Source organism: Dipodomys spectabilis, unplaced genomic scaffold, assembly GCF_019054845.1.
Source record: "Dipodomys spectabilis isolate Male_0828 unplaced genomic scaffold, ASM1905484v1 ptg000654l, whole genome shotgun sequence".
NCBI classification, from domain to species: Eukaryota; Metazoa; Chordata; class Mammalia; order Rodentia; family Heteromyidae; genus Dipodomys; species Dipodomys spectabilis.
In genome coordinates, this window is record NW_024871331.1 from 174,435 (window position 1) to 193,155 (window position 18,721).

An 18,721-nucleotide genomic window follows, 5' to 3' on the forward strand; every position below is an offset into this window, starting at 1 on the left:
TTGACTGTCCATAGGAACACCAGAGGAATGTGATCAATGTTATGGTTGGATGAGTAGTGTGTCAATTAGTCTAGCAAAAACTAAATCCAGTATTCACAAGATGTGGATTGATTTTAATTTATAGTTTATTATGCATTAAAAGAATACATTGTGTGTGTGTGTGTGTGTGTGTGTGTGTGTGTGTGTGTGTGTGTGTGTGTGTGTGTGTGGTCAGTAGTGGGGACTGAACTCGGGCCTTGGCGTTATCCCTCAGCATTTCAGCTCAGGGTTAGGGTGGTACCATGTGAGACACAGTGCCATTCCCAGCTTTTTCTGATCATGTGTTGCTGAGGAATTGAAACCGGGACTCATGCATGCAAGATAACACTCTCCCAATGAGCCACCTTCCCATCCCCTAAAAGAATACTATTGATTAAATGGAGTCCTCACTGAGAATCACTAGGAAGGTAGTATATGTCATTGAATAACAGATAGACATCACTGGCAATATCTAAATATATATTTGTATACCACTGTCTGCATAGAAAGGTATTACTATTTTGGCCAAACCTGTGTCTCCATCCTAGGTCCTGGGATCCACCTGGCACCTGAATGTGCTAGAGGCTGCTGTGCTGACACTCACCCATTTGTGAATGGGGCCTCTAGGCCCTCAGTTCAGTTCCCAGCATTGCTAAAAATGTCTTCCTTGAGTCAGATTGCAAGTATGATACCTGTTTTCCTTTTCTGTGCAAGTGCTGGGTGTCAGGTATGATATTTATAATTTGTCTGCAAAGCTACCTGCTATGGAATAGATTTGAATGAATGTAATAAATGTAATAGGTGCACTCATAGTCCATAAAATAAATTGTAAACAAATAAATATATAATAAAATATGATTAATCATTCCAACAAACAAGATATAGACTGAATGTATGGATGTAAGTATAAATGATAAAATAAAAATGGTTATAATTGTTATGTTCTCCAGGGCTGGGGCTTGAATTCAGGCCTAGGGAACAGTCCTGAATTGCTTGCATTCAAGGGAGGAGATCTTCCTTTCCTCCGCCTCCCCCAAGGGCATCAGAGTTACCTAGATCCCAAGGTGACATTCCTGGCATGGCAGACAATAAAATGGCACGAAATCCAAGACAGGGAGCTTCAATAGTGTTGTTAATTAATTAATTAATTTTTGCCAAGCACAGGGTTTGCACTCAGGTTGTGGCAACTCCTCCTCATTTTCCATCACCCTAGGCTGGGATAGTGCAGCCTCTGGATCCACAGCCCATCCTGTGGTCCTAGACCTCAGGGGTTCACTGGAAAAGAAAATGAAAACAGCACCGAAAAAAAGGCACAAACCGAGGACGGTCAGCAGTTTCTGTTTTCCGTCCTTGCACATTGACCATCCTGGATGTGAATGACATGGCTGCAACCTGTAGGTCATTTGGCATTTCTGAAGGCTGGCTCTATCAGTGAAGCCATAGGCCAACGTGGACACTAGGCCCTGAGTTCGAATCCCGGTCATGCCACTTACAAGGGGCTGAAGAGCCTAAGAAAATATTCTTGTCCATAGGAACACCAGAAGAATGTGGTTAATGTCATGGTTGGATGAGTAGTCCGTCAATCAGTCTTGCTTAAAATTAGACCCAATAATCACTGGACAGGGATTGACTTTAATTCATAGTATATTATGTATTAAAAGAATACTATTGATTAAATGGAGTTCTCACTAAATACATGAGAATCGGTAGGAAGGTAGTATATGTCATTGAATACTAGATAGACACCTCTGGCAGTACCTAAATATCTAAATTTATATTTAGGCTGGAAAAGTGGCTCCGTTGTACAGCTCTTACCTTGCATGCCTGAGGCTCTGGGTTCGATTCTTCAGCACCACATAGGCAAAAAGAAAAAAAGCCGGAAGTGGTGCTGTGGCTCAAGTGGTAGAGTGCTAGTCTTGAGCTGAGGGACAGCACCCAGGCCCAAAGTTCAGGCCCCACAACCAGACACCAAAATAAATACATAAATTTTATTTATTTATATATCTCCATCGTCATAGAAAGTTACTGCTATTTTGGCCAAACCTGGGCCTTGATCCCAGGTCCTGAGATCCACTTGGCAGCTGAATGGGCTAGAGGCTGCGGTGCTGACACTCACCCATTCATGAATTCGGCCTCTCAGGCATTCACATCAGGTCCCATCATTGCCAAAAATTTCTTCCTGGTGTAATATTTCAAGGGTGACACCTGTTTTCCTTTTCTATGCAAGTTCATAATATGTCTGCAAAGCTACACGCTATGGAATAGATGGGAATAAATGTAATAAATGTTATAGGTGCACTCACGGTCCATAAAATAAATGCTAAATAAATAAATAAATAAATGATAAAATATAATGTATCACTCCAAAAAACATGATATAGACTGAATATATTGATGTAAGTAGAAATCATATATTTAACATGTCTATAAATGTTATGAGATGCTTGAATTCAGGCCTAGGGAAGAGTTTAGTTCATGCATGATTCTCATAGGAAATGATAGGCAAGATGTATGGCACAACAATTATTTTTATTTAAGAGTTCATGAAGTGTGACAATAAGAATCACATTCAGGAAATGGAGGCATTGGGAAAGATCCAAGAATCGGTACTTGAATGGTAGATAGGATTTGAACACAGCTCGCTACATCTACTACTCTAGCCAAATAGGTAATTAGCATACTAGCTTCAGCTTATGAATGGATGAATATTGTGCCCCATCCCCACCCTGGGGCTCGATCTCAGGTCTGGGTATGTCTTATCTCTTTAGTGGCTCACAAGTTGATGGGCTCATGTGGACCCATTTGGCTGTTGGGCTTCCTAGACCCCAAGTTCAAATCCCAGCACTACCAAAAGGTTTATCTTGATGTGAGAAGCCAATTCTTGCACCTGTTTTCCTGTACTGTGCAAGTGCTGGATCTCAGCAAGAATCAAGAAACATTGGCAACTCTACAACCATGAGAATAGGTTGTCATCCATGTCAGCACAGTTTTATATGTCATTCTATGCTCAATAAAATACATAACACATCCTTGAAAAAGACACAAAATAAAACGAATAACTACACTGAATGCAAGATGCATACCACACCTGTACGTAAATAGAGATCCTATGTTTAAAAGAGCTGGGCTTCTTATTTTGTCCAGTGCTTTAACTTCAGATCAGGCCCCGGACTAGGCCTGACATTCTAGTCTTCAAGGATGGTTAACCTCCCCTTCCCCCACAGTGCAACAGAGTTACCCATACCTGAGTTCAAATCCCAGCACTGACAAAAGATTCATCCTGATGTCAGAAGCCAGTCGTTGCACCTGTTTTCCTCTCCTGTGAAAGTCCTGGGTCTCAGCTAGGCTGGAGAATGAATGCATAGGCAACCCTGTAACCATGGGAAAAGTTTATCATCCATGTCAGCACAGTTATAGCTGTCACCATACTCAGTAAAATACACAATACCTCCATGAATTAGACACAAATTAAGGAGAAGTGCACCGAATGCAAAATGATGACCGCACATGTCAATATAGATCCTGTGTTTAAATTATGAATTTAGGACTATCCTGGCCCTCCCTGGGGTTCGATGTCAGGTCCTGGGAAAGGTCTATCTCCTTAGTTGCTCACAGGCTGGTATCCTCACCTAGAACTTTTCACCAATTGGCCCTGCTGGGCTCTGAGTTAAAATCCCAATACTGCCAATAGATGAACTCTCATGTGAGAAACACATCGATCCACCTGTTTTCCTATGAAAGTCCAGGTTCTCAGGAAGGATAGAGAATGCTATATAGGCAACTCAATAGCCATGGGAATAGGTTGTCATCCGTTTCGGCACAGTTATATCTGTCATCATGCTCAATAAAACACAAAATGCATACATGACTAAGACACACAATAAAAAGAGTAACTATACTGAATTCATGAGGCATTCCACACATGTATGTAAATAGAGATCCTATATGTAAAATAGGTGAGTTTATTATTTTTGCCAATACTGGGGCTTCAATTCAGGCCCTGTGACTTAGCCTGATATTGTAGTCTTCAAGGATGGTGAGCTTCCCTTTCCTCCACAGTGCTATAGATTCACCCAGACCTGAGTTGGAAACCCAGCAGTGGTAGAAAAATGGTGCGAGTTCTGAGCCAGGGTGTTTATTATTATTATTATTATTACTATTACTATTATTATTTGCCAAGGAAGGGATTTGAACTCAGTTAGTGGTAACTCTGCCTCAGCTTCAATCACCTCAGGGTGACAGGCTGCCATGGGCCCATAGCCAATCCTGGGATGCTAGGCTTTGAAGTCTTGCAGGAAAACATACACACACACACACACACACACACACACACACACACACACACACAGAGAAAAAAAGCCGCGGGATGGATTTTTTACATTTTTTTCCCCTTTCTATGGTGACCATCCTGGGTCTGAATGACATGTCTACAAAGGGTATTTCACCGTGCATTGGCGAAGGCTAGTGGGCTATTGGGGAAGCCATAGTCCCATGCAGCAATGTAGGCCCTGAGTTTAACTGCTGGTCCTGACAATTACCAATCGGGGGATTTCCCAAGAGACTTATTCCTATGCATTGGAATACCGATGGAATGTTAACAAACTATGATTGAGAAGTTTCTGCATGCATAGGTCTAGTCTAAAATTAGACACATTGATCTTATTGAATAGTTTATTAAGCATGAAAAGAATCCTATTCCTTCAATGGTGCATAATAACTACCTAAGAGTTGGTAGGAACGTAATTGATGTCATTGAATCCTAGGTAGATGTTTCTGGCACTCTATACAAATATATATTTATTGGTATACTACGACCTGCCTATCCATGTATGGCTATTTTGTCCACCCCTGTGGCTTGATGTCAGAGTCTGGGAACTGCCTGGCAGTTTCCTGGGCTAGAGGTTGTCGTTTTGACACATCCATTCATGAATTGGTTCTGCTAGGCCCTGAGTTCAGATTCCAGCACTGCCAACAATTGGATCGTGGAGTAAGAAGCCAAGCGTAACACCTGTTTTCCTTTGCTCTGAGCGTTCTGGATGTCAGACATGATTGAGAACACTTCTACAAATCTAGATACTATGTGATAGGATGTCATCAAAATAATAAATGGAATGCGTGTTATCACAGTCAATAAAATAAATGGTTAATGAATAAAACAGAAATACAATTAATAACCACAACAAACAGGATATGTACTGAACATCTATAAGTAAGTATAAATCTTATCATTACAATATATATAAATAGTATGTTTCCCAGAGCTGGGGCTTGAATTCAAGCCTAGGGAGCGAGCCTGACCTTCTTGACTTCAAGCACGGTGAGCTTCTCCTTTGTCCACAGTGCTGCAAAGTTACCCAGACCCTGAGTTCAAATCCAAAGCCTGGCAGAAAAAACGGCACCAATTGCAAGCCAGGGAGATTATTTATTTATTTATCTATCTATCTATCTATTTATTTATTTTGTGTGAAGCAAGGTCTTGAACTCAGGTCATGGCAACTCTGCCTTATCTTCCATCACTCTAGTCTGGGGTGCAGCCACTGGAACCACAGGCAATCCTGGGATCCTGGACCTCCAGGCCTTGTGGAAGGGAAAAATGCACACAGAAGAAGTGGTGAGATGAAGTTTTAACATTTTGCACCATGACCATTTGGGTCTGAATGACACAGCTCCAAAGGGTACTTCACCTTGTATTGCTGAAGGCTGGCAGGGTACTGGGGAAGACATAGTCCTGCACGGCAATATAAGCCTAGACTCGAATCTAAGTCATGTCACTTCCGGATGGCGGGAGATCCTAAGAGACCCATTCCCATTTATAGGAATAATGATTGAATGTTGTAAGTGTCATGGTTGAATGAGTTGCTCATGAGTGATACTCGTATAAAATTAGACATTATGATTTCAGTAGGCTGACTAATTTTATTTAATATGAAGCACTAAAAGACTTCTATTTCTGGAAGTGGCTCTGTGGCTCAAGTGATAGAGTGCTCGCTTTGAGCTGAATAGTGCAGGGACAGCACCAAGCCCAGAGTTTATATTTTTGAAAAGGCTACTATTTCTTACAGGGACACATTAATTTCAGAACACTGATTTACTTAATAGTTTATTAAGGATGAAAACAATAACATTAATTATATGGAGACATAATAAATACCCAAGAATTGTTAAGAATGTAGTCTATATAACTGAATAATGGATAGACATCTCTGGCACACTATAAAGATATATATTTATTAGCATACTACCATCTGCATGTCAATCTGTTCTTATTTTGTCAACCCCTGGGGCTCAATCTCAGGTCCTGGGAAATGCCTGTCAGCTCAGTTTGCCCCAGTATGGCATGCTGACATTCAATCATTCATGAATTTGGCCCTATAGGCCATGAGTTCAAATGCCAGCACTCCCAAACAAGAAATCATGGAGTAAGAAGCAGATGGTGACACATGTTTTCCTTTTCTGTGAAAGTCCTGTGTGTCAGGTATGAAGTGAAATAAATATGCAGACCTATATCCTATGTAATCAATATTCTATGTGCCATAATAGTCAATAAAATAAATGGTCACTACATGAACAAAACAAAAAATAAAATGAATAACTACATTAAATGCAATATGGAGTCAATATATGTATGTAAACATAAATCATATATTTAAAATGTACACAAATAGGATGTATTCTAGGGGTGGCGATCAATTTCAGGCCTAAGGAACAGACTTGAATTTTTTGACTTCAAAAAAGCAAGCCTCCCCTTGCTACACAGTGCAACAGATTTACCCAGACCATGAGTTCCAATCTCAGTCCTGGCAGAAAAAAATGGCATCTCTATGCTATGTGATGCCCAATTCTTAGGTATTTCATTATTTCTCCATTTAATGAATGTAATTTTTTAAATGCTTCATAAAGTATTGATTAAAATCAATCAGTGTCCTAGAATATAATTGTGTATAATTTTATCCTAGAATCATTCAAAAACTGTCCATTCAATCATGATATACATCACATTTCATTGGTATTCATATGGATAGAAATGAGTTTTTAGGATCTTCTGCCATTTGGAGGTGGCAGGACCAGGATTCAAATTGTGGGCTCCAGCTCCCACTACTTAAACCCGAAGATAGGGAACTCACCGGTCTGTCCAAGAACATCATCAAGACCAATAATTAAGCAGGCACCAGTGTCTCTCAGCAGTCCTCCATGATACTTTCAAGGCTGTGAAAGGAGATTCATGGTCAAAGTCACCCTAGGCTGGAAAGTACTTGAGACCCCTGTCCAACTTCAGTGTCAACAAAGCCAGAAGTAGAGCCAGTGGTAGAAGGGTAGCCTTGAGCAAAAGCAGCTCACCAACTGTGCCTAGGTCCTGAGTTCAATGTCCTGGACTGGCAACAAACAGGCATACACACAAAAATCTGTGCAGCTATATGGCTAAAGCAGGTCTCCCTCTGGTTCCCAACTGGATTGGACAGAGTTCCCTGGGAAAGGGGCTGCTGTCATCTTGACTCTGCCCATTCGGCCTGCATCACAGGATACCAGCCATACCCCCATTCTTTTATGGTTCTTTCTGACCAATGGGATACAAGAATCGTGGCCACCCACATTCCATGCTGCCCTGTAGCACCAAGATTCCCTCTGTTGGTTGACACCACTACCAGCAGTTGAGGAAGGTAGAGGTAACTGAGTGTTAAACAAGAGACTCGAGGCGAATTTGGAGTACAATAGGAAATTGACAACCTAGTCAGAGAGTGGGAGAATAGAGGAATTCCCAGAGCCTGGGAATGTGGCCAGCCCATCTTTCCCATCCCAGCGCTCAGATGTCTGAAACAACAAGACTCCGTGAGAGAGCTGTGGGCAACAAACTACTGCCAGAACACCAGCAGAAGAAATCCTCCCATCAGACCTTCAGCATTCAAGAAAAAAAAGAATACATAACAGGGAAGGATCCCAAAGACAAATACCTCTGGGAAGGGTGATTCAACCGAGGGTCTGGCCAAAGGTGATGCTGACCACTGGCCTCCCCTGCCTTTGGACACAGTCACAGCCACAAGGATCCAGAATGTCAAGGGTCCCGATACCACCAAGAATATGCAGAGGTGCTAGCGACATGTGGTGCCTGCCCTGGACCACAGCAAAAGGAGAAACCAGGTGCTCTATGCCAAGATCCAACCACTGAAACAGGAAAAGACAGACCTGCAGGATTGATGAGAGAAAGAGAAGGAGAAGGTAGCCAAAGTACACAAAGCACCAAAAACAGAGCTAGACATCCACAAGCCACCCATATAGAGGTTGGTTTTGGCAGAAAGTGATTTACAATCACCACCAGCCCACATGCAGCTCATGGCCAATGACAGCAAAATGGAGCATGAAGCTCTCACCAGCTGCCTACAGGCCGCAGAGTAGCACATGGCAGAGCTGGAGATGGTGGCTTCTGTGGGTACTACTTACAGAAGGTGGCCAAAATGTTCAAACAGCTAAATGATGTAACACTTCAGCTCAAGAAAAAGAAGAGAAGCTTCTATGACCTGCAGCAAGTGAACACAGAATTTTAGGAGAAGGTGTAAGCATTCTGGACATAGAGGAGCAACAGGAAGAACAGAATCTGCAAGTTCCACCAAGTGCTTGAGTGGTGTGAGGTACTAAAGAGACTTCAGGACAACCTGAGTTGAATGGTGTCTGCAGCGAATCTGGAGACAGACACCTTCTCGCAGAACCTGAGCATCGAGAGGTCCACGCAGAAGGAGGAGCCCTGGTGGCAGACCGAGCAGGTGAACCAACTGACAGAGGAAAAGGAGTGAGGATGAAGGTAGGTGCTGCACCTAGAGAATGAGCTGGGGGAACTGAGAAGGAAGCTGGCAAAGCCATGGCCCTCTGTGGGTCCATCTCAGGAGGAGCAGCACCTGCGGGCCCACACCTACCACACGCAGATGGGGTTGAAAAACCTGGAGAAACAACTTCACATCCAGGTACAGGAAAACTAGAAACTCTGTCTCCATATGCAGAACAGCGGGAGCAATTGGGAGGATTGGAGGAGAAAACCAAAGATCCACAGGAGAACCCCGAGACCCCACGATGTGCATGTGTATGAAACCCACAGCTGGAGTAACAGCTGGCCTTGCTGCAGGACGCTCTCTACAGAGTGAGCAGTGAGAAGGAGGAGCTCACCAGCATTGTGGACTCAGAGCAGCAGGTGAAGAAACATCTACAGGAACAGCTGGACTGCTGAGAGGAGAAGATAGAGGAAGGGAAAGAGGTAGCTGAGAGAGAAAGCCAAGTGACTCAGGAGCTACAGGAGCAGCAGGAGCAGTCCCTGGCCCAGCTTCAGGAGCTCAGAGTCACCTGTGAGCAGCACATTGCCTCCAATGAGCAGCTGTGCTCCAAGTAGTAGGTCCTGCAGTAGCACCTGCAGAGGCAGACCCAGCTGTTGGAGCAGCTGAAACAAGTGCAGGGTCCGATCAACTGGGGGGACTAGATGGTGCCCCCAAAGTGGCAGGACAGTTTCAAGTGCCTGGACGTGACCAGTCCAGAGGAGGAGCACATGCAGGCCCAGCTGAGCTTCCTGGCTTTCCCTGGGGAAGGAGAAGCTGTGAACTCTGGAGAAGCAAAAGCTGAGGAAGCAACTCTCCTCGATGTGCCCATGGAAGAGGATGGAGATGTCCCCCAAACTCAGAGGGACGTGGAGCTGTTAGCACTCTTGGAGGCTGAGATCCACAGGGGGATACTCCTGCCACAGGAGTAGCGAGACTGCTGCAGGCACTCCCCCTCCCACCGACAGCTCAGTGCCAGATAGAGCTGGAGCCACAGGTCCCCTGCCCAATGAGCTGCCACCACAGCATGTGTGAGGTTGGGAAGTGGGACACGTGGGCGTCCAAGAAGAAAATCTTCTTCATCCCCAACTTGCCTGATGAGGTGGATTTCCAGAGTCCTGCAGATGAGCTCCACCATCGATGCAACCAGCTGTCGGCACATATCTGCACCATCCAGGAGTCCCTCCTGACATGTAAAGGACAGATGTTCATTCTGGATCAGCTTTGTCAGGAGAAAGCCGAGTGCATGTGCCAGCTGTCCCAGGAGAAGATGAAGAGTAGATAGCTGCCACAGCTTCTGTGGCTCCTACACGGGGCTCCAGATGCTGACACAGGCTGATCTCCCCACCAGTGCAGCTGCTTCAGAGGCCTCAGGCTCCTGGGTGGTCAAAATCAGGGAGAAGCAGAAAGGTTTTGAAGAATTGCAACTTTAGGATAGTGTGGAATCTGCAAGAGGAGAGGTCAAGGTTCCCTGCCCCGTACAAGACTCCCCCACAGAGCATGTCCTGCTGCAGATCCCCACATGCAGAACTGCCCATAGCTGGTGCGCTCAGGCTTGCAGTGCTCTGTTCCTTTTTTCTGTAGACAGATGGGGATGATGACTCCCTATGTGACTTACTGAGTCCCCAAACCCTCAGTAGCCACCAGAACTAGGTGGCCAGGTGAGCTTCTCTAGGCCTCCATCTGCCTGGTGATAGGAAGGGTAAACTATGGGCCTGGTAGAGCAGAGGCTGCTGGGAGGAGGCCCAAGTTCCAGGAACATATAATGGCCCATTGGTGGCCAGGGAAGAGGCCCGTGTTATGCTTATCAAAAAGAATAAATCGTTTCCAAAGGGAAAAAAAAGGCCTCCACAAATATTTGTTCTTCCAGTTATGGGGCTTGAACTCAGAGCCTGTCCACTGTCCTTGAGCTCTATTTGATCAAGACTGGTGGTCTACAAGTTGAGCCCCATCTCCCCTTCCAGCTTTTTCTTTGTGGAATCAAACACAGGGCTTCAGGCTTGCTAGGCAACCACTCTATCACCGAGCCACATTCTCAGCTAGGATGATCTCCTGCCCCCAAACCCATATGGCCATTCCTCAGATAAATAGGAAGTAGGGGCTAGGATGAATATGAAGCACAAGTCTGGTTCACACAGAAATAATCCCCTGCCCCCTCTTCGACACCCTTATTTAAAGTTTCTCTTTTACTATTGAGGGATGAGAGCGGGAGAGGGACATCTGAGAGAGGAGTACCAAGAACAGTGGCCCCCTGAGCCCCACAGCTTCCTCCACACAAGTCGTACTACACATTCCCATCTTACCTGACTCAATGTTGTGTCTACACTGTCTCCCTACTCCAGCAAGTCTTAGAATGAAATAAATGTCAGCCCTGGCCTCAGCCCACACCCAGGGTAGAAGCTCCTAGTCCCAAACTGACTTCCACCTCTGACTTCCCAGAGTTAGGCTGGACCCACCACTCACCACTGTATTGGTGTCAATGATCTCATGGATGGATTTCAGGAAGAAGGTCTATGGCAAAGAGCAGAAGCAGCAGGGTAAGCAAGGAGGAAGGACCCAGGGCAATTGGTCTGGGATCTTCCTCCTTGGAGTCCTCCCGTCAAGCCAGAGCCATCCTGACCCAAGTCCCGGCCAAGGGCAGGGGGTGGAGAAGATAGAGGAGTACGGGACTAGAGGAGGTACGGCTTTATCTTGGTGCACTTGAAATTTCCAATATTTGGCCCATGCCAATACCAAAGCCAACATGCAATGCCTCTCCTTGTCCATGAGTGTTGTCCCTGAGCTCTTTTTCTCAAGGCTTGCACTCTACCACTTTAGCCAAGGGACACTTCTTGTTTTCTGATGGTTCATAGAGGATAAGAGTCTCACACACTTTCCTGCCCAAGCTGGCTTGGAAGCCAGATCTCACCTTCCTGAGTAGCAAGGATGTCAGGCGTGAGCCACAACTGCCCAGCATGTGATGCCTTTTTAAAGGATCTTGGCAAGTCTGTAAATGGAACCCCAAAGGGCCTGGATAGACCAAGACCCAATCAAGGAGCTGGGACTGGGGAAGGCTGACATTCTAGCCATTCTGTTCCCCAAAATTATAGATGTCAGGTGGTGTTGGATACATCGAACTCCTAGGCCAACAACCACCAGACTTAGTGGGAAAAAGGTATAGAATACCCAAAGGTTACAGTGTAGAAATCTCTGATTTTGCATGCATATGTGTGTGTGTGTGTGTGTGTGTGTGTGTGTGTGTGTGTGTGTGTGTGTGTGTTTACCAAGGGTTGAAGAGCCTAGGTGGTAACCTTTATCTTGTTTGCACAAGTTTGGTGCTCTAACACTTGAACTATAGTATTACTTCTTCCCAGCTTTTTGGTGATTCTTTGGAGATAAGAGTATGCCCAGGCTAGGTTTGAATCTTGATTGATCCTCCAGTGTCAGCCTTGAGTAGCTAGGATTATAGGCATGTGCCACTGACATCCAGCTGCATGGTTGTCTTTTCATACTTTCTGTTCTAATAGCTGTCTACTTGCCTTGGCCTAGATCGCTGACCTCTACATCAGCTCCCAGCAGCACCTGACTGTGTGGAGACCATAATGCTCAAAAATTGTCAGTGCATCCTATTTCTTTGTCCTCAGGGCAGGGTATGTCTCCTCTGAAGACCGGAGGGGTAGGGGAAGGGGTACGAGGGATAGCTGTAGATGGGTGCTCGGCTAGGAAATAGGTACTCTGTTTTATCCAAAAAGGAATGCGTGCCCAGATGCTAATGGCTCATGCTCTCATAATCCTAGCTCATTCAGCAGGCTGAGATTGGAGGATTAACATTCAGATGCAGCCCAGCAAGAATTGTCTGTGAGACTCTCCTCTCCCAAGAATCACCTGAAAGCTGGAAGAAAAGCTCTGGCGTAAGTGGTAGAGTGGTATCCTTGAATGAAAAAACTGAGGGACAGAGCATGAGCCCTGGATTCAAGCCCTACTACCAAGATGCACTCATGCGCATGCACACACCCACCCACCCACCCACACCCACCCCCCCACCCCCCCCCCACCCCCCCCACACACAGAGGAAGGTAGTAATGATAAGCTGAGCTAGAACTGGGGGCAGTCCTGAGGCATAATCATAATAAACTCTCAAGCCACATCAGTTGTTTCTCCTTAAGTCCTTCTTGGGCTGCGGGGTCTGGTCTATGGCAGTAAGTTTCATGGAACCTGCCCCTCCATCCCAGCACGGGGACATAGAACCAAGGGAAGGACACTATGGATGCTCCTTTGTAGTTGTCCCATGATTGCAGACCTTCATCTGCCCTGAGCACTGGTGAGTTAAGCAGGGCTCCGAGTCCCAGACTCCTGGAATATAGCACCTGCTACAAGCAGCAGCCAACCTGCTTTTGTTCCTCAGGCTACAAGTCTTTCATGAGCCCATCTCAAAACCTGCCCAAGGTGTGCCTGACAAATTCACATTCTTGTGATTCCCTTGTGAGCTGGCCTTAACTGGTCTACCCCTTCTGGCCCAGAACCGTGGTCTGATACGTCGATTTAGTGCTCAGATCCACACTGCACTCATGACAGATGCCCTTCTGATGACCGGTAGATGACCTGCATGCCACAAGGCATGACCTTTTCTGGTACTGTGTCCTGCTCTGTAGGCAAAGGCCTTCAAGGAGGCTGCTCTCAAGATTTGTAGGACACATAGACATTGGAAGACCATCAGAAGCCCACTGGAAAATACTTGCTAGAGCCACAACATGAGGTCAAAGCAGGCCAGGTATTGGTCATGGGGCTCTAAGTCTGGGCCTGGGCACCATCTCTCAGCTCTTTAGCTTAGCAGTTCAGCCTCGTCTGGTTTTCTGGTGGACCCTTGGAGATCAGAGTCTCCCGGACATTCCTGCCCAGGCTGGCTTTGAATGGCCATCCTCACATCTCAGCCTCCTGATGTGCTAGGAGGACCAGCATAAGCCACCCATGCCTGGCCTATCTGTCCATTCACCACAGTGGACTAGGAGCTCCTGAAAGCTTTTCTTTATTTTTTAGGTGCCAGTACTGGGGCCTGAACTCAGGGTCTGGCCTGTAGTCTCTTAATGTTTTCTCTCAATGAGGACATGCTACCATTTGAGCCAAAGCTCCATTTCTGGCTTTTGTTAGTTCATGGGCAAGAAAGTCTCACTAACTTTCCTCCCTTGAGATGGCTTTGACCCACAATCTCTGATCTGTCTCCTGAGTAGCTAGGATTTACAGGGGTTGAGCCACTGGTGGCATTGGGCTAGAAGCTTTTCTTAAGAAGAGTTCTTCCCTGCATTTGCCCTGACTCCTCCATGCAAAGAGGGCCTGAGGGTCAGGAGCTGTGAATAATAGGCTTCCAGCCACAGAAATTGGCTGGGGTCTTTGGTGAAATGTCAAGCCAATATTTCCCTGGGCCTCATTCTGGGACCCCACCCTCTGCTTTACTTGTGACTCAAGTACAAATCTTGACCCTGCCTTCAGTGTTCTGCCAGACTTGTCTGAAGCCACAGAACCATCATTCCATCCACACAACCTGCTCTACACCACACTTCAGGACCTTTGCCCATGCTGTACCTTGTACCTGAGGCTCTCTGTCCTGTTCCACAACTTAGAACTCCTGTGGAATTTTGGCACTGGTTATATCACTTCCTGGAGCAAGTCTTTCCTTCCCTTCTCCATCTTTTTTTTTTTTAAGAAATACTGAGTTTCTAGAGGTGGAATTTGTGCAGGTTGACTGTCAAATTCTCTATCTTGGTGTGTGTGTGTATGTGTGTGTGTGTGTGTGTGTGTGTGTGTGTGTATGTGTGTGTATGTGTGTGAATGTGTGTGTGTGCGTGTGCCTGTGCCACTCCTAGGGTTTGAATTCAGGGCCTGGATGCTATCCCTGATCTTTTGTACTCAAGACTAGCACTCTACTACTTCAACCACAGCTCTACTTCTGGCTTTGTGGGTGTTTAATTGGAGAAAAGAATCTCATATAGACTTTCCTGCTTGCATTTGGGATCCTCAGATCTCAGCCTCCTGAGTAGCTAAGGTTACATGAGTGAGCAAACAGCACCTGCCCTCTACCTATTACCCATAACCTCGGCCCTGCTCTATGTCCCAGAAGAATATGTCTCACTATGCTCACTTTTTTTGTTGCTGTTGTTGTTGTTGTTGTTTTATTTTGCCAATCTTAGGGCTTGAACTCAGGGTCTGGGCATGTTCCTGACCTTTTTTTGCTCAAGGTTAGCACTTTTATTGCTTAAGCCACAGTGTCACTTTTGGCTTTTTCTGTTTCTGTGGTAGGAAGGAATTGAACTCAGGGCTTCATGTGTGCTAAGTAAGCACTCTACCAGTAAGCCACATTCGAAGCCCAAGGCTTACTTCTAATGGGAGTTATGATGGTGGGATTTATTGGATTACCCCTTTTGGCACAGAAATTGCTGGCTATTTCCTATCTTTCCCAGGATTTGGGACCAGCCTGAGACTCAGCAATGAAGAATGATGAATGAGTGATGGCCACCAGGCCCCAGAGACCTAGGCTCACATCTTAATGAGGGATATAGGGCATAGAGCCACAACCTTCAACAACTCCTACAGCCTAAGAATTGTGGTTTCCCTTGAGAAGTGCCAGGACATAATGCACCCGTTGTACACACCAGTTGCACACACCAGCCCAGGCAAAGCCTTCGTGGCTTCAGTTCTTAAATTGCAGTGAAGGATGCTTATTCAAGCTGCCTGCTCAGACTTAGTACTCTCTGAGGGCTTGTTCCAGCTTGCCCAGTATGGGGGGCTGGGCATGACCAACCTGCTGAATGCTCATCATCCTGGCCCTGTCCCTGAGACTTTTGCTCAAGGGTAGTGCTCTGCAACTTGAGCCACAGGGCCACTCAGGGTTTTTTGTTGTTATTTTATTTTGATTTCCTGTGATCTTTTAAGAAATATGAGTGTCGCGGTCTTTCCTACCCAGGCTGAATTCAACTTGGCATCTCAACCTCCTGAGGAGCTAGGATTACAGGCAAGAGCCACTGACACTTGGCTTACTTTTCTTCTTGTTGTTCTTTTTTTTCATGACAATCTGAAATCTTCAAGGTGTCATTCCAATGGTTTGTATTAGAAGTAAACTTCCGAGGCCTGGAATTCGAATGCTAGGACTACCACCCACAAATGGAGGGAAATCCTAACAAACTCATTCCTATTCATGTGAATGCTAATGGAATGTTATGAAAGTAATAATTAAATTTGCAGTTATTTCATGATTCTACTTTAGAATGCCACACAAAAATTATTGAATTTATATCTTCCATTCTAGCACTATGGTATGATTAAGGATATTGACTGATTTTCATTAATGATTTTATAAGTATTAGATGATGATACTGAAGTGCCCCCGTCACAGGACTCCCACCAAGAAGACCACCGAGATTTGGACTTTCCGAAATACAAAAGCAAGGCTTTATTCAGTCAGGCTGCAGCTCAGGCCTCGTCCTACACACCGACACAATGGAGCTTAGGAGGAAGCCCCGAGCTGAAATTTCATAGGGCTTATAAAGGCAAAAACTACAAAGTTACAGTAACCAGATGTGTTAACAGGACATCCTAGGGTGATAAGGGGTGATAGGGGGTGATCAGACCATTTGGGCTAGGGCATTAAAGGGCAGGGTGTTATCAGACCATTTGGGCTAGGGCAATAAAGGGCAGGGGGTTATCAGACCATTTGGGCTAGGGCAATAAAGGGCAGGGGGTTATCATACCATTTGGGCAAGGGCAATAAAGGGCAGGGGGTTATCTGTGAAGCAAGGGAAGTTTGTGGCCACAGATAACTCTGTCCTTGGGATTTATGTGAGCTCTGGTTAACTTCAACATGGACAAGTCAGTTCCTGGAATTTATGTTTGCTCTGGGTCACTCATAATTTAACATAAAGGACAGAATGGCTGCTGCATCAAAATGGAGTTACTTCAACTCTTCAATACTTCATTAAATGGAAGTATAATTTAATAACTAATAATTTGTAATAATATATAATTTAATAATATCCTCACATTCCTTCTGTCAGTATATATATATATACACATATATGGTACTACTGTGGATTGATCACAGGTCCTCAGAACTTCCTGGCAGCTCAGTTTTCTGGAGGCTGTTGTGCTAAATCTGTGACCCCATTTATGGATTGGGCATTTTAGGCCGTGCTTTGAAATCCCAGCATGGCCAATAATGTATTCATGGAGTAAGAAGCCAAATTTGACCCATTTTTTTCCTTCTCTGTGAAAGTTCTGGGTCTCAGTATATGTGATATGATGTAATAAAATAAATGATTTATGTGCAATAATACTAAACAAATAAGGGTAATAAATGTCATATGGAGTAAACCCATGTATGCAAATAGATCTCATATATGAGTATCATTTTTTCCAGTACTGGGGCTTCAATTCAGGCTCTTAGAACTTTTCTGAACTTGTCTTCAAGGAAGGCAATCTTCCCCTTCACCCACAGTGCCACAGAGCTACCCAGACTCTGAGTTTAAATGCCAGGCCTGCCAGTATAATGGTGCAAATACCAAGCCAGGGTCATATTATTATTGTGATTGTTGTTGTTGTTATCATTGTTATTATTATTTGGTTTTAGGCCAAGTACCGAGCTTGAACTCAGGTCTTGGCATCTCTGCCAAAGCCAATCCTGGGATCCTAGGTCCCGAGTTCAAATCTCAAGGCTGGCAAAAAAAATAAAAAGGAAAAAAATAAAACTGAGAAGTTCAATGAGGTGATTACACTTTTTTTTCCTTTGTATTGTACCATCCTGGGTCTAAATAACAATGCCCAGACAATGTACATGACCTTACATTGCTGATGTTTGGCAGGCTATTAGGGAAGCCAAGCCGAAATCGGCAACTTAGGCCTAGAGCTTGAATCCCGGGACTCCCACTAATGAATGGCTGTCGGGAGATTCTAAGAAACGCTTTCCAATAGACATCTGTACAAATGGAATGTTGTAAAAGTAACAATTACATTAGTAGTTAGTGTACAATTATATTAGAAAATTATACACAACAGGTATACTACATTGACTAATTTTCAATTAATAATTTATTATGTAGTCAATCATGATACTTAAAAAAGGAAGGAATAATTTAATTGGCAATATTTGATAGAAATATCATATATGCAATTTCATAATTTACAGACATCTCTCATTAAATATATCTATATCTATCTATCTATATGTCTGTCTACCAATCTACACATTTATCTGTTTATACGCTTGTGACTACTGGCGCTCCGTGGTAGAGTGCTCACCTAGTAAGTACGAAGCCGTGGGTTCAATTCCTCACTACCATTTGCATAGAAAAATCCAGAAGTTTTGCTGTAGCTCAAACACTTGAGCACTAGCTTTGAGCATAAAGGCTTAGGGACTGTGTCTAGACTCTTACTCAAGAGCCAGGACTGGCACCAAAACAAAAAATAAAAAAGGAAAAGATAGAATGTTCTGACTGCAACTATATACGGATAGGGCTGCAAATACCTCATCACAGAACAAGCTGGGAATCTAGTGCTGACATTTGCCATCTAACCTGAATTAGACAGAGGTAAACCGCTGGAACCCAGTTCCATCAACTAGATGCTGCTGGCTTGCTCACCTTGTCATCCAAGATACTAGGGGGCTGAGATCTGACACTGGTGGGTTTAAAACCTAGGCTTGGCAGGAAGTCTGTGAAACTCTGAGCTGTGGCTTAAAGTCACAGAGTTCTAGCCTGACCAAAAGACCTTAGAACAGTACCCCCAACATTTCAGTGCAATCCCCCCCCCAAAAAAAAACTCACCCCTCCAAAATCTAAATTTGGACTGTTTGTGGTGTGTTTCTGAAAGAATGATGATACTGATGAAAGCACCCTAATTCTAATGATATTATGTGGGCTACAGCTATGTGATGAGTATTTCAT